The 27389-nt window shown below is 45.0% G+C and overlaps 1 protein-coding gene across 1 annotated transcript in view; it reads left to right on the top strand.

The window, feature by feature from the left end:
• LOC138581135 (fer-1-like protein 4) overlaps positions 1-27389 on the top strand; it is a 1598034-nt gene that overhangs the window by 1035523 nt on the left and 535122 nt on the right. The gene's annotated exons all lie outside the window — the stretch shown is intronic.

Raw genomic sequence — 27389 nt, 5'->3', positions numbered from 1 at the left:
CGATTGGCGAGCAAGAACGATCCAGTTTCCAGAATGTGTCTCTACTTGTCACCCTCCACCTGGTGTTGCACTGGCAGCAATTTCTTCAGAGACTCCCCAGTTACCTCCCGAATACCTAGAATACCAAGATGTTTTCCAGAAGGATCAGGCTAACTCTCTACCTCCTCATAGGTCTTATGACTGCCAGATAGACCTGATACCTGGATCTACTCCTCCTTGTAGTAGAATTTATGCCCTCACCGAGCCTGAGAACCTTCACCTTCGACAATACCTGGATCAATACCTGGCAAATGGGTTTATTCGTCCTTCCAAGTCCCCTGCTTCTTCAGCTTTGTTCTTCGTTCCAAAAAAGGAAGGAGACCTTAGAACTTGTATAGATTATTGCTCCCTGAACCAGATCACCGTTAAGAATAGATATCCGTTACCTTTGATCCCTGAACTCCTGGACCAAGTCAGAAAAGCATGCATATATACAAAGCTGGATCTTAGAGGAGCTTACCACTTGGTACGAGTAAAAGAGGGCGATGAATGGAAGACGTCCTTCCGCACCAAGTATGGGCTATTTGAATATCAGGTCATGCCCTTCGGACTTTGCAATGCCCCGGCCGCCTTTCAATATTTTATGAACGATGTCCTCAGAGAGCTCATAGATGTGTGTGTTGTTGTTAACATTGACGACATCCTCGTTTTTTCTTCATCGGAATCTGAACATCGGAAACACGTGAAAATGGTCCTCGAAAGATTGCGTCAACACAAACCTTTCGCTAAGTTGGAAAAATGTGTTTTCAACGTGACTGAAGTTGAATTCTTGGGATTCATATTATCACCTGGCGGAGTGCGTATGGATTCAAAGAAGGTCGATGCAGTTCTCAAATGGCCATCACCATCCTCCGTAAAAGGTGTGCAAAGCATGTTAGGCTTTGCTAACTTTTACCGCAGGTTTATCCCCGAATTCTCTCGAATAGTCCAGCCCATCACTGCCTTGTTAAAGAAAAACAAACGTTTTGAATGGTCTACCGAGGCGGAACAAGCTTTCCAGGATTTGAAGACTAAATTTATCTCTGCACCAATCTTAAAACACCCTCGCCCCGAACTCCCCTACATCGTGGAAACTGATGCTTCAAGCCTTCCCATGGGGGCAGTTCTATCACAAAAGGACCCGGTAACCAATCAGTTGCATCCCGTGGCATTTTGGTCCCGCAAATTCTCGCCTCCTGAAATCAATTACACGATTACTGACAAGGAACTTCTGGCTATCAAGTCTGCCTTTAAGGCTTGGCGGCATTATCTGCTGGGGGCCCGACACACCGTTACTGTGATTACGGATCACCGAAACCTGCAATATTTGAAAACCGCAAAAGCCCAATCCTCTAGACAACTCCGTTGGGCATTATTCTTTGCCGAGTTTGACTTCATAATTACCTATCGACCTGGTACAAAGAACAGTAAAGCTGATGCCCTTTCTCGGATGGGAGTGAAAGAACACTTGATCAACCCTAAACCTGTACCAATCATTCCCGAACAAAGAATTCTGGGTGTAATCGCCACAGAATCCATAGAGGAAATTAAGGATAAAGCCAGGCAACTTGTAACTCCAGCAGACATACAGAATTGGCATCTGCAGGGAAAGGACTTTGCAGTAAAGGACAACTTATTGTATTTCCAAGAACGATTATACCTACCCAGCACAGATTTACAGAAAAAAGTAATCTCTTGTTATCACGATTCTTTAATGGAAGGACATCCCAGTATGGCCAAGACCTCAGAAAAGATCAAGCGCTACTTCTGGTGGCCGTCTTGGAAAAAAGATATCAGAGACTTTATAATGTCCTGTGGAGTATGCGCCCAAAACAAGAGTCAAAAGGAAAGACCAGCAGGCCTCTTACGCCCTATTGACATCCCACCTCGCCCTTGGCATACGCTTTCTATGGACTTCATCACCGATCTACCTCCATGCTCCGGATACAATACGATTCTAGTAATCGTGGACTTATTCTCCAAGATGGCGCATTTCATTCCGCTCAAAGGCTTGCCAACAGCAGCAACTCTGCCCCGAGAATTTCTCGAAAACATCGTCCGACTGCACGGTTTTCCTTCGGTTCTAATTTCAGATCGAGGTAGTCAATTTATTTCTCATTTTTGGAGAAGTCGCTGTCGGTCAGCTCAAATTGATGTGAGACTATCGACCAGTCACCACCCTCAGACCGACGGACAAACCGAGAGGACCAATCAAACTCTGGAACAGTATTTACGCTGCATGCTGCAACAAACTGAAAAAACTTGGAAAGACATCCTTTGGATAGCCGAATATGCCTACAATAACTCTGTCCATTCGGGAACTGGGAAAACCCCGTTTTTTCTTTTGTACGGCAGTCACCCTCGAACCTCGGAGTTGGATCCCCTCCAAGATCCTGAAACACCAGCAGTAGACTACCTGCATTCTACAATCACCCAAGCCTTTAAGGAAGCTGTTTCTCACCTTCAAAGGGCTAAAGAACAATACAAGAAAGGAGCAGATCAACATCGGAAGGAAGCCCCTCAATATCAAGTAGGGGATCAAGTCTGGTTATCCACCAAATATCTACCTCTAAAAGGGCCACGCACATTCAACCCAAGATACCTTGGTCCCTATTCCATCACTACCATAGTAAACCCAGTAGCGGTCAAGTTGGACTTGCCCCCGCACATGAAGATACATCCGGTCTTCCACGTCTCTCTATTAAAACCTGTGCAACCTCAAACCCAACTAACTAAATCTCCAAAACCTATCCTAGTTGATGGAGAACTCGAGTTTGAAGTCAAAAGCATTCTGGACTCCAAGATCTCCAAATCTAAACTATTTTACCTAATTGACTGGAAAGGCTACGGCCCCCAAGAGAGATCCTGGGAACCTGCTGAATATGTCCACGCTCCTCGCCTAATCAAAAGATTTCACCGAACATTTCCTGACAAGCCAAAACCCCCGGAGAAGCCCGGTTTGGGAGGGGCCTTGAGGGGGGGTACTGTCATGATCTCTGCTTCCAAAAGGTCAGGGTTTTCCCAACTCCCTTGGAAGCAGATCCATAACCCAGGTTCCGAGTGCCACCCAGTCCCAATTGGGACCTTTTGGACCCAGTCCTGGCGCCAGTGGCACCAGGCTCATAAATATGCCCAGCCCAGCGCTGGAAGCGCCGGGCTCATAATGCTTGGGTGGACTTACCTGCAGCAGACCATGCTGCTTACTTGCCTGCCAGTTGAGCCTCTGATCCTCTTCTGTTTGGAACTACTTTTCCTGTTGGGTGGGGCAGGAGCCACTCCCTAGATTCAGAACACTGGAACTCTTCTGGAAAGCAGGAACTCTTTTCTTACCTAGGCGTGGCTGTGGAAGGAGACACCTAAGCACTACAGGAGGCTATTTAAACCACACCCGATGGATGAATCTTGCTTTGCGTTATTCTGCATCCTCTGCAGCAGAACGCTCATCGTGTCTTCTGCATCTGATCCTGGGCCTAAGGAAAAAGGCTTACCATCCTGAATCCAGTCTTCAGCAACACCTATAAAGACAAGAAAATCCAGTCTTCAGCAACACCTATAAAGACAAGAAAGAACAGGTTAGCATTACGGTCTTCAGTGACAGCTCTTCACTTACCTGGTCCATCGGCTGTCACCAACGCCTCGCGCTGCATTCCGGCATCTGAAAAACAAAGGCTTACCTACTCTTCATGCGCTCCGGAGGTCTTCACACTGCATTCCGGCATCTGAAAGACAAAAGCTTACCAACTCTTCGCACGCTCCGGAGGCCTTCGGCGCTGCATCCCGCATCTGAAAGACAAAACAAGGTGCGTTTAAAGACATTGGGGAACTTTAATACTCACGTGCCATTACTCCTTTCCACATCTAACCCAGTGGGTATTCCGGCACCCTGCAGCCGCTCCGAACTTGTACCTGCAAAATAAAAAGACAGTTAGAGCGCATTGTGAAGCGGGCAACAAACGCTTACTTACGTGCTTCCAGGCGCTTCTATTCATCACACGGGCTCCATCTTCAACTCACTTCAGCCCGTCATCCGCCATCGCCGGAACCCTGCAAAACAAGAAACATCATTACTAAAGACTTTAAAGACATTAGAATTACTCGAAACTTACAGTTCGTGCAGTAAACGACGGACAGCAGTCCTCTGAAGTCAAGAGGCCTGCTCCCCTTATCCAGTGAAGAAACTGGTTACAGCACCCTGCCTCGAGGCAGATGGAGAGCACGGCGTTCACTTACCTAAGGTGAGAGCGTTAACCTTTGGGGTTCTACAGGAGAAGAGTAAGGGAAGAAGAGAGAGACATTCAATAACCCAGTTCCTTAATCCCATATTTTCTATCTGCAGACATCTTACCCTTCGAGTCAGACATACAGTGCACAGAGGTCCAGCCCAAAGAGCCAGCCGTGTGTTACACATCACCTTTGAAGATACGGTATACGCCCAGTCAAGACCGGCGCCTCTACGGGAATCAGGTGAGCGTTACATGTACCTTACCTTTCTTTTACTTCTTAATTACTTCTTTCTGTACTTTCTCATCACCAACTTCAACTGCAGCTAAGCCTGTTCCTTTAGTTACATTCTTTTTCTTAAGTCTGTTGGCAAATGAAGTTAGAAAATAGATATACAGATAGTCATTTGACCCACACAAATTACACAATTTAAGCAATGTACAATCCTTGGCAATGTGACCAATTCCTCTGCAGTTGGAGCAAATTACTTTATTACACCAAGCTGAAAAATTGCCATGCTCCCCACAATGATGCCACACCTTTGGTTGGCCACTGTGAAACACTAAAACATGATTACCAACTAAAATAAATGTGGAATGGCAGGGTATTACCCAATTTGTTCTGATTTCATTGATTGGATGGTAAATCTGGCTGAATTCGGCCAGTGCCATTTGATCGATTAAATTCAAACACATTTGGTAATCAATACCGAACATGGGGAGTGGGGGTTGCTGGGTGTCCCTTGTTCAGAGGAGATTTGTCTAGCATTTCAGTGCTGGACTGCCCTTGTGGGTGGGACAAAGACTGGTATGCAAATGGGTATTTCGAGGGGATTGGGTCCTCCGACGTATTCCATATCTATGACAGGTAATCACCACAGCTGTGCTGCTTTGGAAAATTTTCTGCGTCCTGCGTTGATGACGTCGATATGCTGTCCTCGAGGGCCTCCGTCGAGCCGACGGCACCGGATGTTATAAGTAGGATGCACGACGCCGTAGCCTCAGTTCCGTTTTTTCTGAAAACGTGTTCGCTTCGGAGATCACGGCGTGCCTTGGTTCTTCTGAGTTGTTCTATCGGTTCTTCAAACTAGTTTGTTTGTGAAGAATTCCATGATGTCTTTGTCTTCTTCTACCCCGGGAAGTGTCAGGACTGCGGTTCCAATATGTCGCTGACAGACCCGCACGACGCCTGCCTCTGGTGCCTCGTGAGGACCATGCCACGGACAATTGTGACGATTGCCAGGCGTTAACTTCGAAGGCCTTGCGGGAGCGTAAGAAGAAGCTTTCTGTCGGTAAGGTGTCCAAGCCCCGGAAGTCAAAATCCACTGGGCTTTCGACTGACGATTTGAGGGGCGACTCTCTGCATCATCGGTGTAAATCCAGGGTGTCTCGGTCCCGGAGCGGGTCCTGCCATTCCTCTGCCTCTTCGAGGCACTCACAGAAGCGCCGTCATTGGTCGCCTTCCCCGTCCTCGTCCGAGGACTCCGCCCGTCGGCCGGTTGCTTGTCCCACCAAGCATTCCACTCCTGCGGAATGGGATTCATTCCATAAGGAGATGATGGCGATTTTTCAGTTGCAGGGCTCCGTTCCATCCCCGCCGTCGAAAGACGCCGGCTGGGAACGTGCTAGAGACACTATTCGCACGCCTTTGGGCTCGAGCGGTCGTCGCGATCACCGGGAACCTTCGAGGTCCCGGTCGGACAAGGTGGATCGCTCTAGCCATGCCCGCTCCAGGTCCCGGTCCTCGACGCCATCAAGACCGTCGGAGCCTGTGAGGTCTTCGAAGAAGACGTCGACGCTTTTGGCGCCGAGACCGTCGAAGGACTCTCTCGAGGCTCTGCCTCCGGGGAAGCCATTAATGCCATTGGTGCCGAGGATGTCGAAGGACACGCTTGTGGTTCCGCCCTCGAGGCCTGTGTCGAAGCCATCAGCGCCACGCTCTACGTCGACGCCCTCAACGCCTTTCGAGGAGGATTTTTTGGAGGTGCCCCAGAGACCGGTGGAAACTCCGAGAAAGGCCCTGCAGAAGTCAGTAAGGCCTGTATTCAAGCCTTTTTCTGTGCCCTCATCCAGGGATTTATTCCAGCCTCTGGATTACATCTCTGAGGTGGATGAAGGGTCTGATGAGGGTATGGTTCCTGAAGAGGTACCTGACAAACTCATGTCTGCTCATAGCCAGCTAGAAGACCTGTGTCAGTCCTTGCACGACGCCAGTGGTCTGGACACCTCTCCGGAGGTTGAGTTCGGTAGGCCTGAGCCTGGCACGCACGCTGAGTCCTCGTACCGGCGCCTTATGTCAAGGGTGACGGAATACTTGGGGTGGTCTGCGCCACCTTTGGATTTTCTGCAGGATGACCTGACGGATATCCTTGACCAAGGTCCTCCAACTGACCCGGTACTGCCATTCCATAAGGCCTTGCAAAGAAGGGTGGCAGCGGCTTGGACTGCTCCGGAGAGTCTCCCGGCAGTGAGCAAGTCTTTGCCAAAAAAATACTGTCCAGCCAGTAGCGACCCCAGCTACTTAACTACACACCCCACTCCGGAGAGTTTGGTGGTGCAGGCGGCTACGGCCCCGGCAAAACAGGCATCGTACCCTACCATCCCTCCTGATAGGGACCACAAACGCTTTGATGGTTGGGCGAATAAAGTGTTTTCTTCAGGGGGTGTGGCTTTACAGGCAGCCAACTCTGTGTGTGCCTTAGCACGTTTCACTCATACTCTGTGTAATTGTGTCTCTTTGGCGGCTGAACATATTCCCGAAGGGGAGGAACGGAATGGCTTTCTTGCTCTTGTTCAGGATGGCAAGGATGCCATGTGTGAATCCGTTCAGTCGGGTCTGGACATGGCAGATTGCGTCAGCCGGTTCATGGCGGCGAGCACCGTAATGCGCAGATTTGCGTGGTTGCGGAAGTCGGGGTTTGCTCCTGATGTACAAGCCCGGCTTCTCAACATGCCCTTTGATGGTGAACATCTTTTTGGCAGCAAGGCTGACGAGGGCCTTGAGAGGTTGCAGACCTCCAAAGCTGCAGCGAAGTTGTTGAGCGCTGCAGTTCACCAACCTCTGCCTTTTCGTCCTAGGGGACAGCAATGGAGGGGAGGTTCCTTTCGATATTACTTATCCTTTGGTAGATCGAGAGGAGCTGCAAGTCAAAGGGGCCAACGTAGGAGTACCAGAGGTGGAAAACAAGGTACTCGAGGTGCCAAGGCCGCTCGGGCAGTTGCCTCTTTACCCTCAGGCAATGACGCAGCCGCTTCAGCTCAGTCATGAGGCCATGTCCCATGGTTCGCCGGTTGGGGGAAGGCTGGCACAACATCTTGTAGAATGGCGTGCCATTACTTCAGATGTGTCGTTTCTGGAGATCATAACCCACGGCTACTGTCTTCCTTTCCGGCAGAGGCCTCACGACAATCCACCAGGGAATCTCTCTTTGAGGAGCCTGGATCGCTCCTTGCGCAGGAAATAAAATCCCTGCTGGAGAAAGGTGCCATAGAACTGGTGCCTGTAGCGGAGAGCAACAAGGGATGGTATTCCCCTTTATTTTTTGATTTCGAAGAAAGACGGAGGATTGAGACCCATCATGGACTTGCATGGTTTGAACAAGCTCCTCAGGAAGGAAAAGTTCGAGATGGTTACTCTCTCTCAAGTCCTCCAGGCCCTCCAACTTCAGGACTGGTTGGTGTCTCTCGACCTCAAGGACGCTTTACTTTCATGTGCCGATCCATCCCAAGCACAAGAAGTACCTGAGGTTCGCGGTTGGCGACTCGAACTTTCAGTTTCGGGTCCTGCCGTTCGGATTGACCTCCGCCCCAAGGGTTTTCACCAAGCTCATGGTGGTGGTGGCAGCGTATCTCAGGAAAGGGGGGATTCACGTCTACCCCTACCTGGACGATTGGTTGATCAGGGCGCGCTCTCCCGAGAAAGTCCTAGATCATCTGTCAGTCACGTGCCACTCCCTTCACTAGCTGGGCTTCTCCCTCAACTTAAAGAAGTCCCACTTGACGCCAACGCAGCGGCTTTAGTACATCGGAGCAGTGCTCGACACGTCCCTGGGGCAGTGTTTCCCTCCCCAGGAGAGGGCTCAACAAATTCAGCAGTCCCTGGGGCAGTGTTTCCCTCCCCAGGTGAGGGCTCATCACATTCAGCAGATGGTGCACAAGTTTCAACATGCCAGAGTCTCCCGGCGTTCGAGTTCTTGAGGTTGCTCGGCCTCATGGCATCCTGCATTCTTCTGGTGCCAGAGGCCAGGTTGCGGATGAGATCTCTGCAATGGGCTCTCAAGATGCAGTGGTCACAGTCCTCCGGCAGGATGTCGGTCCCCTTTCAGGTGCCGCCCTCGGTCGCCCAGGATCTTCTGTGGTGGGCCAACGAAGGCAATCTGATGAGGGGGGCTCCATTTTGGCTACCCTGGCTGGAGGTGACGATCATGACGGACGCATCCCTCACGGGATGGGGAGATCATGCCAACGAGTTGACAGTCAGCGTTCGTTGGTCTCCGTCGGAGTCCAGACTCCATATCAATCTGTTGGAGCTGAGGGTCATCAGGCTTGCCCTGAAGGCTTTTCTGCCGACTGTGCGAGGAAAGAATGTCCTGATTCTAGCGGACAGCACAGTGGCCATGCACTACCTCAACAAAAAGGGGGGGCAGGGTCACTTCCTCTGTGCAGGGAGGTGATGCAGCTCTGGTTCTGGGCCATCCAGCAGGAAATTTCGATCTCGGCAGTTCATCTGGCCGGGGACTAAAACGAGACGGCAGACGCTCTGAGCAGGCAGAGCGTGATCTCTCACGAGTGGGAGCTGGCTCAGGAGATTCTCCTGGAGATCTTCGCCCTTTGGGGGACCCCAGAAGTGGATCTCTTCGCCTCCAGTGTCAACCGGAAGTGCAAAAGGTTCTGCTCGTGGGAATTTCTTCCAAGAGGAGATTTAGGGGACGCGTTGTGGTGGAGTGGTCCTTCCCACTGCTGTACGCATTTCCTCCAGTCCCCGTCATCCTGCAAGTGCTACGGAGGTTCGGTTCCCTGAAGATCCTCATTGCTCCGGCATGGGCCCGGAGATCGTGGTACCTGGACTTTCTCGACTTGTCCATCTGCCCTCCACGCCGTCTTCCCTACCGAGACGATCTGCTCTCACGGGAGAGGGGTCAGGTTCTCCATCCAGAGGTCAGATCCCTCAACCTTCACGCTTGGCTTCTGAAAGGTTGAGGTGTAAGGATTGGGATCTCCCTGAAGACGTGATGGAGGTGTTGCTTTCGGCCAGACAGCCTGCAACAAAGTCCGTGTTGGAGAAAGTTCTGCGACTGGTGCAGGGTTAAGAATGTGGATCCTTTTTCATGTGACAGTCCGGTGGTTCTGTCTTTTTTGCTTTTGTTAGCCCACAAGGGCCTGCAAGTTGGTACCATTAAAGGTTATCACAACACAAGAGTAACAGGGGATACCAGGAATATCTATGTACTGTGACCTGGCCTGGAATGAACATATAGAAAATAACATAAAAGGTCAGAGTACTATTGTGTTCAGATGACAGGTGCTAGTGTACTGTCCATGTCTACAAGGTCGAGCTGATTTATTGGTGCACAGACCTACTGTCAAGCACCAACGTCCACCAATGAACAAAAACCTAAGATGAAACAATTGAATTCAACCCAGTGGACGCTCAAATATAATTAAATATTTTTATTGACATTATTAAACAAATCATTAAAAAACTAATTTTTCAACAATAAAAACATACAGCAATATTAGTATCAAAGGTATGTTCATGTGGATCAACCCTATCAATTCATCATTGGGCTGACCTGATACATCATTCCCATCTAAAAACCACAACCAACCAAACTACAACCACCCCACTTTCATGCACATCCATTCAAAAAGTCATTCAATAATGACAAACATATCATCAATAAAAATCAAACATTCTACAACACCTATTATACAATTTTTTGATCCATTATTAATATGAACCATAAAGTTTAGCACCACTGAGCCTATTCCTCATCAATGTAATCTCTTCTGGCTCAGGCTAATATGGCTTTATACTATTCACAAATAACAGTACACTCCCCACCCGACATGTTTCTTTCTGTATAATATTCAGTAAACAGAAATTCTTCAGGGGCACTGTGGTCCAGCGAAGCAGGGTAGAAAGTAGATGGAAAAAATAATAAGAGACATGTAGAATACACCAGCGGAGCTCACCTGCATAAGAACACAACATCAATCAGGCCAAATGCTTAATTTACAAGATTGATCATTACTACCACCATGTTATCAATAAACGGGGCGTAGAAAAGGTGATTAATACCTTCCTTCTTCCTTAAACCAAAGGAACTGTCAGGGGACCGTAATCCACAAACGAAAATAGAAGACACCATGCGAATTGGTACCTCTACAATATATCCACCATCACCAACACCTCGTGAATCTCCTAGATATCCAGAATCAACCAGGAAAAACTTTATCAAAAGGAAAAAAGGAAAAAATTCCTATGACCAAAACAGTTATGTGAGACCACCAGAGAGAAAAGGGAAGTGAGAATGAAAGTAATTACTAACGGAACACTCACGTTCAGTCTCCTGTGTCTCTCATAGGTGAAGAAACACTCTTCGGCGAGCAAACGCCTGGATGAGGGTCATCACTGGGAACAAGCACCCGCTCAAACAACAAAGCAGTGTGCAATCCCTAATTTTGTAGGGGAAGCCTCCTCACAAATTCTGTATGGAACAAATAGCAACTTGTCTTAAACACAAAGGTAAAGACATAATTGATGATAGTCAGACCAAATATAGTTCTGAACAATCATATATCTAAAGTACTGGAGTGACCACATAAGGAGAGGGCAAATATAAGTCACATTTGTCCCCATGTGGTAACATCCCATAACGTACATTCCCATTGCACGTGCGAGCACTCGTTAACCCAACAATTACCTGTTATGGCAACATCGAATGTTTAATGGCCTCGGTTTAAATCTCAGCCATGTCTCAAATAGGACTCTTCCCGTGAGGTAACACCAACCACGATGTTTAATTCAATCGTGACCGTAAAGATATCCAATCCTGAAAAAGGAAAGTAAAGCCATGACCGGGACTCAAACGGCACGCAAACACAAGACTGCACTTTGGTAAAGTTGTTAGCCTCAAAATAACCCCCGTAAATTCAGCAGATTTATTAAATATTAGGGCTGCCATAAATCTGAGAATGGACAATGACTTGCCCCGTACCGTATTCTAACCGGTAGCTAGACCAAGTTCATAAATAATCTCACAATATTCACAGAAAAAAAAATATATGAAGCAGGAAAAACAAAAGTCTCCCGTGCTTTTTTTATATCCATCAGTTTCTTAAAATAGGTGGGGAGCATAGTTAGTACATATAGCAACCTCATCTGAGTCTAGACTATCTATGCGCCGAAAAAAGGAACAATGAAAGGAACCAAGCCCACATGTAACATTACCTCTGTAAATCTCCGAGTGGCAGTGAGAATGGCCGCGGGAAACGAGACTGCCGGCATATTCAAAAGTCAGTCTCCGGAGGACTCGCAGATAAACATCCTCACGTGATCACGTGAATAACACGTGATAGGCACGTAACGTGAATGGGCTAGATGGAACACGCCCCTTAGACTGCGAGTCAACACAGACGGCCCGTCAGTCAGCTGAATCATTGCAATGTCGGCAAAAAAAGAAAAAACAAACCACGATAATTAACAGCGGGGATAGTTGAAATAGAACACCCAAATGTTTGTGCACAATAAATATCATTGTGCGTCAGATAATAACATATGTGAAATCGTGTGACAGTAAAAGTAGGTACATCAATTTTTTTATTTTTTTTTATTTTATTGGTTTGAAAATCAAACCTTTAAAATGTTTTCACAACGATTCCGTATTCATACTTTTACAGTTATCACGGTTTTACTTAAAAATGCCCCTGTAGTCTTCGTCTTTTTCTCTGGCTTAAATGACAAATCGTATTTTCTTACTAATCATAAATCTAAAAATCACACAAATTCATTTACATTTTTGGCATAAATTTCTTTAGCAACTCTTCGATTACTGTCAAAAATGAGGTCAGGGGCATGATTAATTTCCGGTCCTTTCCGTTCCACATTTTCTGCCACCAATCTTCGGCACTCAATGCTTGGTGATTTGAAGCCCATTCTCCCAGATGAATAGATCTTTCGTTTTTTAGAGCCGAACATAATAAGACGAGGTGTTTCAGGGATTCCATATCTTTACCACAGATACGACAGCTTACATTTAAATCAGTTTCTCCTGCTTTCAGTTTGATTCGATCCTTCGTTAAGAAGGCGTTCAGCCTAAATAGCATGTAAAGTCTTCGTGCATTTGGATTTGGGAATAGACTTATGTAGGGAAGCAACGAATTATAACTTCTGGCTTCAGCCGGCATCTTTCATCACACTTGCAGAAAGGCGCTCGTTACTTGTTGTTATCCAATCTGCGCGCCAGATCTTTACTTTGGCACCAGCTGGGTTGACGCAGAGAGATTGTGCATTGATGTTAAACCCAGACAACAAGTCTTCACCTCGTTTTGTCCATTGCGACCATATGTCGGTATCACCATCGCTTGCATTATGGAAGATCTTGAATTGGGGAATTCCAACTTCGGGTTTAGATTTTCGTAACAACACCAGTTGGTTCCAACAGATCCGTGCGTGTAGTGACACGAGAGCAAGTTTGTATCTTATACACGATGTAGAAATGCCTATTGGCAGACTCAGTGCTTTTGACCAAAACATGTGTTCTAAAGAGGCCCAATGAGATGAAGGGCAGCCAAAAGCATTTTCTGCACCGTAAGACAAGATGGGGACCACTTTTTGTTCATAAAAATTCCTCACTGGACGTATGGAAAGGCGGCCATATTTTTTGTGGATTACTAGAGCTTGGCATGCCAGCTGCCCGCATTTCCTCTTGGAGTCAATTACCCACGGGTCATCACAAATGCTAGAGTTAAGGATCATTCCCAGATATTTTACGGAGGTCGATGACTCTAGCTTGACCTGATTTAAACTCCACAGATATTTTAGTCTCTTTTGATTCCGACTAGATCGTAGATTTTCAAACACCAGAATTTCTGTTTTTGACGGGTTGATTTTTAAACGGTTCTTGTCTACGTATTGTTGGACCACGTCCAATTTACGTTGAAGCCCGATCGGTGTACGATCCAGAAGGACAAGGTCATCGGCATACAATAACCAGCTTACTGGAGCTGAGTTAAGTTTAGGTGAAAAAGCTCTAACAGATTGGATTGCCTCACCTATATCAAAAATAAATAAACTAAAGATTGCTGCTGCTAATGGGCAACCTTGTTTGACTCCTTTATGGGTGTTGATGTTGGGCGATAAAGCACCTTTTTGATCAAGGCGAATGGCGATCGAAGTGTCAGTATGAAGTTCTTTGATCGCTGCGAGAAGATCTTCTGGACACTCCCAGGTTTCCAATTTCTGCCACAGCACATTACGATCAATCATGTCGAACGCCATCGAGAAATCAACAAAGGCCACGTAGACTCTAGTGTTTGTCCTCAGAGCTTCCATCTTTAGCAGATTCAAGATCAGCAAGTTCAATGAGCACCCTACTTGTTTCACAAACCCCGCTTGTCTCTCATCGACTTTTTTCGCCGAGTGAGCCCATTTAATCAATTTCTTTTGCAATAACGATGCGTATATTTTACCTAACACATCGAGCAGTGCCACAGGGCGATAGTTGTTTGGTAACGCTCTGTTCCCCCTCTTGAATACTGGAACTATGATACTAGTTTTCCAGGAAGTCGGCACTCGTTTCTCTAGATTTATTTGTGTAAACAAGTCAGAGCACAAATCCGTCCATTGGTCAGGAAACTGTTTAATCATAAGATTCGTCAGCCCATCTGGCCCCGGTGCTCTTGAGTTTTTTGCGTTCATTATGACTTCCCGGATTTCAGCTTTTGAAAAAGTCAGGTTCCACTTTAATAGTGTGGATAGTGATTGCCTTTCTGGAGTGCGAGGTTTATCATATAACATGGTAAAATGCTTGATCTAGTCTTCTTCCGTTACTTGACATGTAACTAACGCCTTCTGTGGTGCTTCCAATTCGTTTATTACTCGCCAGAAATCCCCGCTGTTCTTGGATAATAACGTGCGTAACATTGCCTCAGCGTCATTTTGATATAGAATGGCTCGGTGGGATTTAATCCAGTTTTTGTAGCTCTGTCTAGTTGCCTTGTTTTTTAGCGATTTTTCTTCTGCTGGACCTTTATTGTTCTTCCTGATTTCTGCTCGCATTGATCTCTTTCGTAGTAATACTGCTAAATCAAAGGAGTGAATTCTTTGGAAACTGCATTTTTCATTCCATTGATCTTAGATTTGAATTGCATCAAAATCGGAGCGTATTCGATGTCTGTTGGGTGCGATTTAAACTGAGTATAAATCTTGGCGACGTCCTGTTCTTCTAGTCTTAAGCGTAGTCTGTTCGGTTCGACTAAAGTGTTAAATCCCCATTTTTGTCTTTGTATTGCAAGTTTGTTGACGAATTTTGTTACCAACATGTCATGGTCACTGTTCATCATTTTACAGACCTTCAAAGATTTTATTCGATCCTGAAGTTTATCAGGACAAAAATGTAATCGATGATTGAACATTGAGTTCCATTTTGCCACGTGGCTTTAGGTGGCGTATCTCCCTGTATGTGTCCGTTTAACATCTCCAACCCTCTTATATTCAGTTCTTCCAACCAAGATTGGGCGAGGCGTCTTTTAGCTTCGCTCTGCGGTGTGAAAAAGTCGATGTTTAAGTCACCGCAGAGCATAGTGCCTGAACCACTTGAAGATTCCCGCAAGTTGTCGATTATTAGGGAAACTTGATCGATAAAAGAATGAGTCCCCGCCTCAATTATATTTAATGTGTCATCTGACGAAGGTTTGTCAGTGGATTTCTTTAACTCGCATACTTGGATGTAGGGCGTGTGATTTGTTGATTTAATTAGGCGGTAACCGGACGATCGTTTGATCAGGGTTAATAACCCTGCTACTGGGCGCCCTTTTTCACCCTTCGAGGCTGGATTCAGTGCAACTTCAAAATCAGGTAGCAATGGAGATTCGCGCAACCAAGTTTCTTGCAGGCATATCACCTGTAGGTCGTCAGACCATGGGGTGTTAAACAGATGAAAAAAGCCGCGAGTGTTCCAAGATGCAAACGAACATTCTTGAGCCTGACTCAGGATCGAACGTTAGCTGTTCTTTTTAATATGCAGGGCTGAAGCTAACCAAGACCATTCCTGCGGGGCCTCATTTTCTACCTGGTTATTTGTATTCACGGCCATTACCCCAGGTACTGGAGTTCTGTTTGCTATTGTTATTTTGATTTTCTCCATCGGGGTCATTCTCTTTGGCTCACCCTCCTCGCGGAGCTCGTCATTCAGGTTTATGACCTCCTTGTGGCAAACATTTCGAAGTTCTTCATTTTGCCTCTGCGGCTGCAGTTTTTCGTTTTGCTTCTGCGGCATCCGGTGAGAGTAATTAGATACCTTTGCATTTCGTGCTATTGGACTAGGCCGTTGTGTATCTGTCTGAGGGGCCCCGTGCATCTCGGGGGCCTTTCAGTCTCTGTTCATTTGCACTGCTTTCGACGTCCTCGACTTTATATGAATCAAAACCCATCGATAGCAGATCTTCTTCAGCCTCCAAAATTTAATTCGCTATTATGTGGGAATTTAAATGAAGGATCACTAGGTCTGTACGGGTCTCATCTGGGAATTCTACCGTTTGTATGTCCTTTGAATCAAGCGACCGAAGACGGGGAATATGATGTAATAATTTTAATACGTTAGATCTATTCAAAATTAAGTTATCTCCTCTAGATAGACTATCCAACGTTAGTTTGACTAGAATCGATGATTCTTTCTCACCCATTTGTTTTTGCCTTTGTTCAGCCATAGAGTCGCTTTTTTTTTTTTTGGCAATGGAAGGTGATCGAAGGACATTTCCAGTTGAGGACATCGGAATTCAGTGGCGAAAATCGGGAGGGAGACACCGCTTCTTTCCATTTGGATGGCTCCATTCGTGTCAATGCGGTTGATTTTGCTGGGCACGAACGTATTCTGCCGTTTATTCATACGCTGACCTTCCCGTCTCTCTTGAAGTGTTTTAAAGACCGGACTCCTGGGTACACTGGCCCTTACCCCGTCTCCAGTTATGTTAGGAATAATCTCACATCGCCTCAGTTTGGAGAGGTCAAATGGACACGACAGCGAGTTACTGCTCACAGGGACAGCGCAACTTTTGTGCGGTATTTGAATATCATTTTGTCGCTGAGGAACGTCACATTTTGGAGCAATCGTTAAACCAGTGATACTACTTTTCTGTGGAACTTCAATGCCGGGCGGCTCACTTGGACCGAAATCACTTGTTGGATCAGTCTCCTCATATGTGGAAAGATCCAATAACTCAATCTGAATTGAGTGGTCCTCTTGGCATGATAAGCTTTCGATAGCACCAGGTTCCTTTACCGTTTCGATTGAGCGTACGGGTACCTTCTCGTTAATCGTATCGGCTAATTTCAAGCTTGAGGTAATAGCCTTATCCACCAGTTGGAACATGTTTAGGTTACGTAGGAATTTGCAAGCACCCTTTTGTTGCCCTTTTTTCCGTGCCGGCAAATTCTTCTGTTTTTTCTCCAAACAAGCTTGTGGTTTTTTTGCGGTCACATAGGATTTCAAGTTCGTTTCTGCATCCTGACTCCCAAAAATTGGAAAGAGCACGCCTGGCATCACAACGGACGGAGGTTGAATACATGGGTCACTGGCTTGTGACACCTCAGACGCGGGCTGCGTGGAACTAGAAGCTTGTTGGGCGTCCAATAACGCTGGATTCGTAATATTTTTAGATTGTAGAAAAGCAGTGTTAAAGGACATATCCAGGGTATTAGCATCGTCCGGCTTATCTCTTGTCGATGTAATGCAGTTGGCTAGGGGCCCAGCCAACGGTTCCACTAGGAAACAACCTACATCACGCAAAGGGGGCAAGGCTGTTTTCTCTTTTTCTCCAGATCCTTCTGCTTGGTTTTCGGAGTCTTGCCTTTTAGAAGTCGGCTTTTTGGATAACTTGTCACAATTGAATTTATCCTTTTCACGGGAGCCTTCCTTTGACTTTGTTGATTGTGTTATATCTCTTCCCGGAATTTGCACTTCCCAGGTTTGTTCACTTTCCGGTTTTCGAAAGAGAGACAAGGCTTCCCTTGCAACTTCTGCAAAGAGTTTTTTTATCGATTTTGTCATTTAGTTTGACTTCATTTAAGGACTTTAGACCCACTAATATGGTGTGATTTTGTTCTTCGTATTTAGATTTTTGGGCGGACTGTAATGACTCCAAGTGCATCACTTTTGAGTTCAGCATGGCTGTTAGGGTCGAAATATCTTTTATATTTTCATTTAGTGATTCATATAACTTTGTAAAGGGTGTTAAGGAAATCGCCATTGCCGAAGTTAGGGCAATTAAAAGCTCATTTGCTGGTACATGCATGCATGGGGCTGGCTGATTCTCCCTGCCTTTTCCTTGTATGTTACGTTTTACGTGTCCATGGCGATTCCTTTCCCGTCTAATTTTCGGAAACGGGCATTCAATAAATGAGGAGTCTTTTGTGGTCGAATCATTCACGGAACCTTCATTATTTGACTCGTTTGTGATTTGTTGCTGGGAGTTCTGTCCGGGATTAGGATTTAATCCACCATGCATCGGGAGTCTTTTTTGTGAGTCTGCCATTATATTTTGCATAGGCGAGACTTACTCATCTGGGGTTACAGGGTCAAGAACTTTGTGATTCATACTCTTACCATACTCCCAACTACGACTATTTAAAGTCGTGATGTTCGGACGACTCCTTTCCTGGGGAGTCTCCGACATTGCAACAAATTTAGGAGTGGATGTGACAGAATGTTTATTTGAGTACGATTTGTTCATTAATATGAGTTTTTTTAACACTGTAGATACCACCTCCAGCGAGTTTCTCCTGTCTGAGGTGGCAAACACCGATTCGCCGACCCATAGTTTGTCACCTGATAGGACGTCATCAGTCAAAGCTTGAACATCAGTCAATCCAACATCATTCGGATTGATTGCGGGTGGGCGTATTAGCGAGAGTGTTGGTGTGTTCAATTGTAGTTGGTTATACTTTATGGGCAGTATGCCTTCATGATTAAGCACCGACACGTCGTTACCACAATGTGCTTCCGCGACAGAAAGGCTTTCGCCTTCATTGAAACAGTTCGAACACTTACTAGGCTCCGCAACGACCCGACTGCCAGGACTCGCCTCCGCTGGATCAGCAAGTCGCTGTGCAGAATCCACAGCCTCCGCTAGGGAGTCACGGCCCCCGACATCCTCTGCTTCCTCCTCCGGAGCCATCGAACAGCACCGCCTCCCATCCACGGCGAACTCACCGGAAGCAACCGCCGGCGCCCGCGAGCGCGCATCCAGGGAGGGGGCGCCTCGCATCAGCTCCACCACCGGACTCCGCGACTCCCGGGGGGACTCGTTCGTCTCATCGTAGCCTACAAGGGAGGGATCCGATCCCACCGGTAAGTCCACCGTGGCGTGGTTGCATTTTTCAAGCGAATCACACATCGGTAGTAGTCTGTGGCTCGACATACGGTGAGTCTTAGATCTTTTCTGAGCCAATTTGGGTATATGATGTGTAACCTGCATGATATCCAACGTAACGTCAGGGTTTAAGTGGGAGTTGGATCCAGGGGAGTTGGATCCAGGGGACTTCGAATATGACTTTACTTCGGCTGGGCCAATGAACACGTTGTCATTGTCATGTGAATGGGGAATGGATTCTCTCACGTGACCAAAATTGTCTGTGGGCGAGTTGCATGAAAAATATTGGCTCAGCTGCTTCTGACGGCATTTTTTCGCCGGGGGCTCTGGAGGTTCAAGCGGGGCCACGCGCTTGAGTTGAGCTCGAGTCCTTAGTGTTGTTGAGCCAACCAGAATTGATGGATCCATCGCCTAACTCGCCAAACAGCCAAACAGCGTCTCCTCAGCCCTTATACCTCAGGGCTTAACGCCACAAGGGTGGGGGAGGCGGCCTTTTAAGCCTTGAGACCCAGTCAGGTGACTGATGACTGGGTAAAAGTCTAAAAGGCACAGGCACACGCACCTCTCAGGACACTGTTTAGCTGCTCCTGGGGTCTCTCTCCTCTGCTGGTTTCTCTGCTGGATACTACTGTCACTCGCCACAGCCAAACAGCATCTCCTCAGCCCTTATACCTCAGGGCTTAACGCCACAAGGGTGGGGGAGGCAGCCTTTTATGCCTTGAGACCCAGTCAGGTGACTGATGACTGGGTAAAAGTCTAAAAGGCACAGGCACACGCACCTCTCAGGACACTGTTTAGCTGCTCCTGGGGTCTCTCTCCTCTGCTGGTTTCTCTGCTGGATACTACTGTCACTCGCCACAGCCAAACAGCGTCTCCTCAGCCCTTATACCTCAGGGCTTAATGCCACAAGGGTGGGGGAGGCGGCCTTTTATGCCTTGAGACCCAGTCAGGTGACTGATGACTGGGTAAAAGTCTAAAAGGCACAGGCACACGCACCTCACAGGACACTGTTTAGCTGCTCCTGGGGTCTCTCTCCTCTGCTGGTTTCTCTGCTGGATACTACTGTCACTCGCCACAGCCAAACAGCGTCTCCTCAGCCCTTATACCTCAGGGTACATCAATACCCACTCATACAAACGTTAGAAATGCTGTAAAATAGAAATAAACGCCAAATCCCACTATCCGTTCACATGGGAGCAAAAGACACAGATCTCAACCCACATTGAGGAGATTCGAAAAATCGAGGTAATGATCACAATGAAACCCAGATATAGAAAGAATGAAGAGGTTAAAAATTTCATTCAATCGCCTCATTTAAACCAACTATGTTACTTTTGCTCAGAAAAATAAGTTTGGTCTCCTCCCTCGATAAAGTATGTTTATCCGCAGCACTATTATTAATGATCATAATCTTTTTTAGTACTGTCCATTTCAGATCTTCCCAGTTGTGATTCCGCATTATAAAGTGCCCTACCATAGGAGCTGTTAAATTCCTGAGTCTAATACAGCTTTTATGTTCGCTGATACGAATCTTAATTTTACGTTCAGTTTTGCCGATATAAATCTTGTTGCAGGGGCACCAAATAGCATATATGACAAAACTAGAGTTACAATTAGTGAATGCTCTTTGTTTCCACGGTCTAGAGAGTCCTATATCCACCTCAGTAGTGCGTTTAGTCAGGGGGCAGCAAGCACACTTACCACAAGGAGTATGTCCCCTTACTTTCGGTAACTACCATTGTTGAGTGATGGTGGTTTGTTTGTCAAACTTATTACTGATGTCATTCCTGCACACCATCTCTTTAATATTGCGTCCCCTTTTAAAGGCGCACTGTGGGGTCATCACAGGTATTTTAGCGTGTGCTAAAAGATGCCAATGCTTTTTGACAATCTTAACCACATAATTAGAAAGGTGGTTAAAGGTACTCACAAAGACCAGTGGATCAGACTCGGATGAACAGACGTTTGGTCTATACTCAAGTAGAGCTTCCCGATGATTATTGGAGGCTCTCTTCAAAGACCTCTTCACTATTTTATCAGGATATCCCCGCTGAATCAGATTATGACTCAAATCAAAGGCTTCCGCCTCAAACCTCTCCTTCTCACTGCTGTTCCTTTTGAGTCATAAAAACTGCCCGAAAGGTAAATTGTCCCTTAAGGACTTAGGATGAAAGCTGTCATATCTGAGAATGGAATTCCTATCAGTAATTTTGTGAAAGGGTTTCAGTCCCAACAAATTACTAACGGGATTAGAATAGATAGTAAGGTCTAAAAAATCTATCTGCTCCCTATTAAAGTTCATAGTGAACTTCAAAAAGGGATTGACCCCGTTTAGCCACTGAAAAAAGGATTGTAACGTAGTTTCATCACCGTGCCAGATTAACAGTACATCATCTATGTACCTTCGCCATAGCGAGATGCATTCTTTGAAGATATTATGTTCACTGTAAACACTCATAAGTTCCACAAAGTCCACATAAAGATTAGCTAGGGAAGGTGCCACGGCCGAACCCATGGCTGTGCCATGGACCTGTTGGTAAAAAAGGCCGTTAAATTGAGAGTAATTTTAGGGAAGCGCCAATTGCGTGCACCATAAGATGAATGAATTGGGTGTCATGCCAGAGCTGCGTTTAGTTAGCAGTAACTCTTCGATAACATCCAGTGTGGACGACTGAGGAATTTTGGTATACAAAGACACAATATCCAAGGTGACAAGAATATCGTCCTGGGGATTGAAATGTAAATTCTCAATCAATTTGATGACTGCCATCGATTCTTGGACATAGGACTTCATTTTGCCAACAAAACCTTTCAAAAAGGAATCAGCAAATTTAGCCAACGGTTCCAATACTGTATTCGTGCCTGACACTATTGGTCTACCCGGAGGATTCAATAGTGTCTTATGAATCTTCGGCAGAATATAGAATAAAGGGACACTGGGATCCTTCTTCACTAAATACTCAGCTTCCTTCCGAGTTATCCAGTTCCTGTCTTTTGCCTTTTCTACTTTCAGGGCAATAATATTCATCAAACGTCCTGTTGGGTCCTGTTCAACAGGTTTATAAAAGTTAGTGTCTGAAAGTTGTCGTAAACATTCTGTGACATAATCTTGACGGTTCAGTAACACTATTGCGCCACCTTTATCAGCACCACGTATTACTATGGCTTTGTTGTTTTTAAGAGAATCAAAGGCTTTTCTCTGTACTCTTGAACAATTTTGAAAGGTATAAGGAGACTGGGTACATTCTAACTTTTCCAAGTCAGCTAAAACTCGTCTCTCAAACACCACAGATTCTGGACTGTGGCTGGTCGTGGGTGGACAAAAAGAGGAATGATTATGTAAACCACTATTCCTATCTTCATCTTCAAAAGGGTTTTCATGAAAATATTGTTTTAAATGTATCTTCCTAAATAGTTCCTCTATTTCCACTCTTGAAACGAACCGGTCATAGGAAATAGTAGGGACGAACCCGAACCCTTTTTCCAGAACAGATGTTTCAACCGGTGTAGGTATATATGAAGACAAGTTTATTAGTAAGCTTTGTTGCTCCTCGTTACTGGAGGTTCGTAATCCCAGTTTTGTAGGTCCTGGTCTAAAAAACCAACAGAGGGTCCCCTCCCTCTAATAAATGGACGAGTATTTTGAGACCTGCGTCTGTTGGGATTACCACGACCCCGATTATTACCACGTCTCTGTTGTCTACCACCTCCTCCACGTGAAAAAGTATCTTCGTCCGAGCTATGTGAACTGAACGAGGTATTAGGATACCTTGCATGTTTTTGTTGTTGAGTTTTAGGTGCCCCATCATAATGTTGATCCGGCACACACCCTTCTTGAGTATATCGGAACGCTTTTTCATGGGAAAAATCTGCGATATCTGTTTTTAGCCGTCTAATACGATCTCGTACTGTGGATTCTTTAAAATCATTAATTTCTCAAATGATCTCATCTAGTCTCTTGGTGTATACCTCCAACGGTACAAGTTTTTTAATGGCTTCTTCTAATTTGGAGAGTTCTTCAAGTTGTTTAATTGACATCTCCTTAGCGGTGTCAATTATTAGGATGAGCCAATCCTTTCCACATTTATTTGCAATATAACTCCACCTGATGTTAAATTCTTTGTTATCCAGGAATAATCTCGGCTCATTCCTCACCACAAAGCCTTGTGGTAAGACACCGTTACGTAAGTATTCCAGCATAATGGTGCCGTGGAGTTCTGTACGGATGGATCTTTTGCGAAGTTGAAAGAGCTCGTCCCAATTACTGATATTAGTCAATGGGGAACTATCCCCATCATTAGAGAATAACGAGGATTTAGCCAATAGTTCAGCCACATATTTATCATCATAACTACGGGTTTTGTCAGCCGCCATTGTGGCAATATAAAAAAGTAAACTAGTTGATCTGGAATATCTAAAAGAAGTGACGAGGTGGAAAATGACACAGTGAAAGATGACAATGAAATACCCTTAATTATAGGAAGGAAGAGGGGAGAAGAAAATCCCACGGATATGAACCGTACAGAAATACCACAACACAAGAGTAACAGGGGATACCAGGAATATCTATGTACTGTGACCTGGCCTGGAATGAACATATAGAAAATAACATAAAAGGTCAGAGTACTATTGTGTTCAGATGACAGGTGCTAGTGTACTGTCCATGTCTACAAGGTCGAGCTGATTTATTGGTGCACAGACCTACTGTCAAGCACCAACGTCCACCAATGAACAAAAACCTAAGATGAAACAATTGAATTCAACCCAGTGGACGCTCAAATATAATTACATATTTTTATTGACATTATTAAACGAATCATTAAAAAAACTAATTTTTCAACAATAAAAACATACAGCAATATTAGTATCAAAAGTTATGTTCATGTGGATCAACCCTATCAATTCATCATTGGGCTGACCTGATACATCATTCCCATCTAAAAACCACAACCAACCAAACTACAACCACACCACTTTCATGCACATCCATTCACAAATTCATTCAATAATGACAAACATATCATCAATAAAAATCAAACATTCTACAACACCTATTATACAATTTTTTGATCCATTATTAATATGAACCATAAAGTTTAGCACCACTGAGCCTATTCCTCATTAATGTAATCTCTTCTGGCTCAGGCTAATATGGCTTTAAACTATTCACAAATAACAATACACTCCCCAACCCGACATGTTTCTTTCTGTATAATATTCAGTAAACAGAAATTCTTCAGGGGCACTGTGGTCCAGCGAAGTAGGGTAGAAAGTAGATGGAAAAAATAATAAGAGACATGTAGAATACACCAGCGGAGCTCACCTGCATAAGAACACAACATCAATCAGGCCAAATGCTTAATTTACAAGATTGATCATTACTACCACCGTGTTATCAATAAACGGGGCGTAGAAAAGGTGATTAATACCTTCCGTCTTCCTTACACCAAAGGAACTGTCAGGGGACCGTAATCCACAAACCAAAATAGAAGACACCATGTGAATTGGTACCTCTACAATATATTCACCATCACCAACACCTCGTGAATCTCCTAGATATCCAGAATCAACCAGGAAAAACTTTTATCAAAAGGAAAAAGGAAAAAATTCCTATGACCAAAACAGTTATGTGAGACCACCAGAGAGAAAAGGGAAGTGAGAATGAAAGTAATTACTAACGGAACACTCACGTTCAGTCTCCTGTGTCTCTCATAGGTGAAGAAACACTCTTCGGCGAGCAAACGCCTGTATGAGGGTCATCACTGGGAACAAGCACCCGCTCAAACAACAAAGCAGTGTGCAATCCCTAATTTTGTTGGGGAAGCCTCCTCACAAATTCTGTATGGAACAAATAGCAACTTGTCTTAAACACAAAGGTAAAGACATAATTGATAGTCAGACCAAATATAGTTCTGAACAATCATATATCTAAAGTACTGGAGTGACCACATAAGGAGAGAGCAAATATAAGTCACATTTGTCCCCATGTGGTAACATCCCATAACGTACATTCCCATTGCACGTGCAAGCACTCGTTAACCCAACAATTACCTGTTATGCAACATCGAATGTTTAATGGCCTCGCTTTAAATCTCAGCCATGTCTCAAATAGGACTCTTCCCGTGAGGTAACACCAACCACGATGTTTAATTCAATCGTGACCGTAAAGATATCCAATCCTGAAAAAGGAAAGTAAAGCCATGACCGGGAATCAAACGGCACGCAAACACAAGACTGCACTTTGGTAAAGTTGTTAGCCTCAAAATAACCCCCGTAAATTCAGCAGATTTATTAAATATTAGGGCTGCCATAAATCTGAGAATGGACAATGACTTGCCCCGTACCGTATTCTAACCGGGAGCTAGACCAAGTTCATAAATAATCTCACAATATTCACAGAAAAAAAATATATATGAAGCAGGAAAAACAAAAGTCTCCCGTGCTTTATTTATATCCATCAGTTTCTTAAAATAGGTGGGGAGCATAGTTAGTACATATAGCAACCTCATCTGAGTCTAGACTATCTATGCGCCGAAAAAAAGGACAATGAAAGGAACCAAGCCCACATGTAACCTTACCTCTGTAAATCTCTGAGCGGCAGTGAGAATGGCCGCGGGAAACGAGACTGCCGGCATATTCAAAAGTCAGTCTCCGGAGGACTCGCAGATAAACATCCTCACGTGAATAACACGTGATAGGCACGTAACGTGAATGGGCTAGATGGAACACGCCCCTTAGACTGCGAGTCAACACAGACGGCCCGTCAGTCAGCTGAATCATTGCAATGTCGGCAAAAAAAGAAAAAACAAACCACGATAATTAACAGCGGGGATAGTTGAAATAGAACACCCAAATGTTTGTGCACAATAAATATCATTGTGCGTCAGATAATAACATATGTGAACTCGTGTGACAGTAAAAGTAGTTACATCAATACCCACTCATACACACGTTAGAAATGCTGTAAAATAGAAATAAACGCCAAATCCCACTATCCGTTCACATGGGAGCAAAAGACACAGATCTCAACCCACATTGAGGAGATTCGAAAAATCGAGGTAATGATCACAATGAAACCCAGATATAGAAAGAATGAAGAGGTTAAAAATTCCATTCAATCGCCTCATTTAAACCAACTATGTTACTTTTGCTCAGAAAAATAAGTTTGGTCTCCTCCCTCGATAAAGTATGTTTATCCGCAGCACTATTATTAGTGATCATAATCTTTTTTAGTACTGTCCATTTCAGATCTTCCCAGTTGTGATTCCGCATTATAAAGTGCCCTACCATAGGAGCTGTTAAATTCCTGAGTCTAATACAGCTTTTATGTTCGCTGATACGAATCTTAATTTTACGTTCAGTTTTGCCGATATAAATCTTGTTGCAGGGGCACCAAATAGCATATATGACAAAACTAGAGTTACAATTAGTGAATGCTCTTTGTTTCCACGGTCTAGAGAGTCCTATATCCACCTCAGTAGTGCGTTTAGTCAGGGGGCAGCAAGCACACTTACCACAAGGAGTATGTCCCCTTACTTTCGGTAACCCCCATTGTTGAGTGATGGTGGTTTGTTTGTCAAACTTATTACTGATGTCATTCCTGCACACCATCTCTTTAATATTGCGTCCCCTTTTAAAAGCGCACCGTGGGGTCATCACAGGTATTTTAGCGTGTGCTAAAAGATGCCAATGCTTTTTGACAATCTTAACCACATAATTAGAAAGGTGGTTAAAGGTACTCACAAAGACCAGTGGATCAGACTCGGATGAACAGACTTTTGGTCTATACTCAAGTAGAGCTTCCCGATGATTATTGGAGGCTCTCTTCAAAGACCTCTTCACTATTTTATCAGGATATCCCCGCTGAATCAGATTATGACTCAAATCAAAGGCTTCCGACTCAAACCTCTCCTTCTCACTGCTGTTCCTTTTGAGTCGTAAAAACTGCCCGAAAGGCAAATTGTCCCTTAAGGACTTAGGATGAAAGCTGTCATATCTGAGAAGGGAATTCCTATCTGTAATTTTGTGAAAGGGTTTCAGTCCCAACAAATTACTAACGGGATTAGAATAGATAGTAAGGTCTAAAAAATCTATCTGCTCCCTATTAAAGTTCATAGTGAACTTCAAAAAGGGATTGACCCCGTTTAGCCACTGAAAAAAGGATTGTAACGTAGTTTCATCACCGTGCCAGATTAACAGTACATCATCTATGTACCTTCGCCATAGCGAGATGCATTCTTTGAAGATATTATGTTCACTGTAAACACTCATATGTTCCACAAAGTCCAAATAAAGATTAGCTAGGGAAGGTGCCACGGCCGAACCCATGCCTGTGCCATGGACCTGTTCGTAAAAAAGGCCGTTAAATTGAAAGTAATTTTCGGTAAGCGCCAATTCCGTGCACCATAAGATGAATGAATTGGGTGTCATGCCAGAGCTGCGTTTAGTTAGCAGTAACTCTTTGATAACATCCAGTGTGGACGACTGAGGAATTTTGGTATACAAAGACACAATATCCAAGGTGACAAGAATATCGTTCTGGGGATTGAAATGTAAATT

Source organism: Ambystoma mexicanum, chromosome 3p (assembly GCF_040938575.1).
Source record: "Ambystoma mexicanum isolate Mex_15411 chromosome 3p, UKY_AmexF1_1, whole genome shotgun sequence".
In the NCBI taxonomy this organism is placed as follows: Eukaryota; Metazoa; Chordata; class Amphibia; order Caudata; family Ambystomatidae; genus Ambystoma; species Ambystoma mexicanum.
Note: the sequence above shows the minus strand (reverse complement) of the source record. Positions and strands in the feature narration are given on the sequence as shown.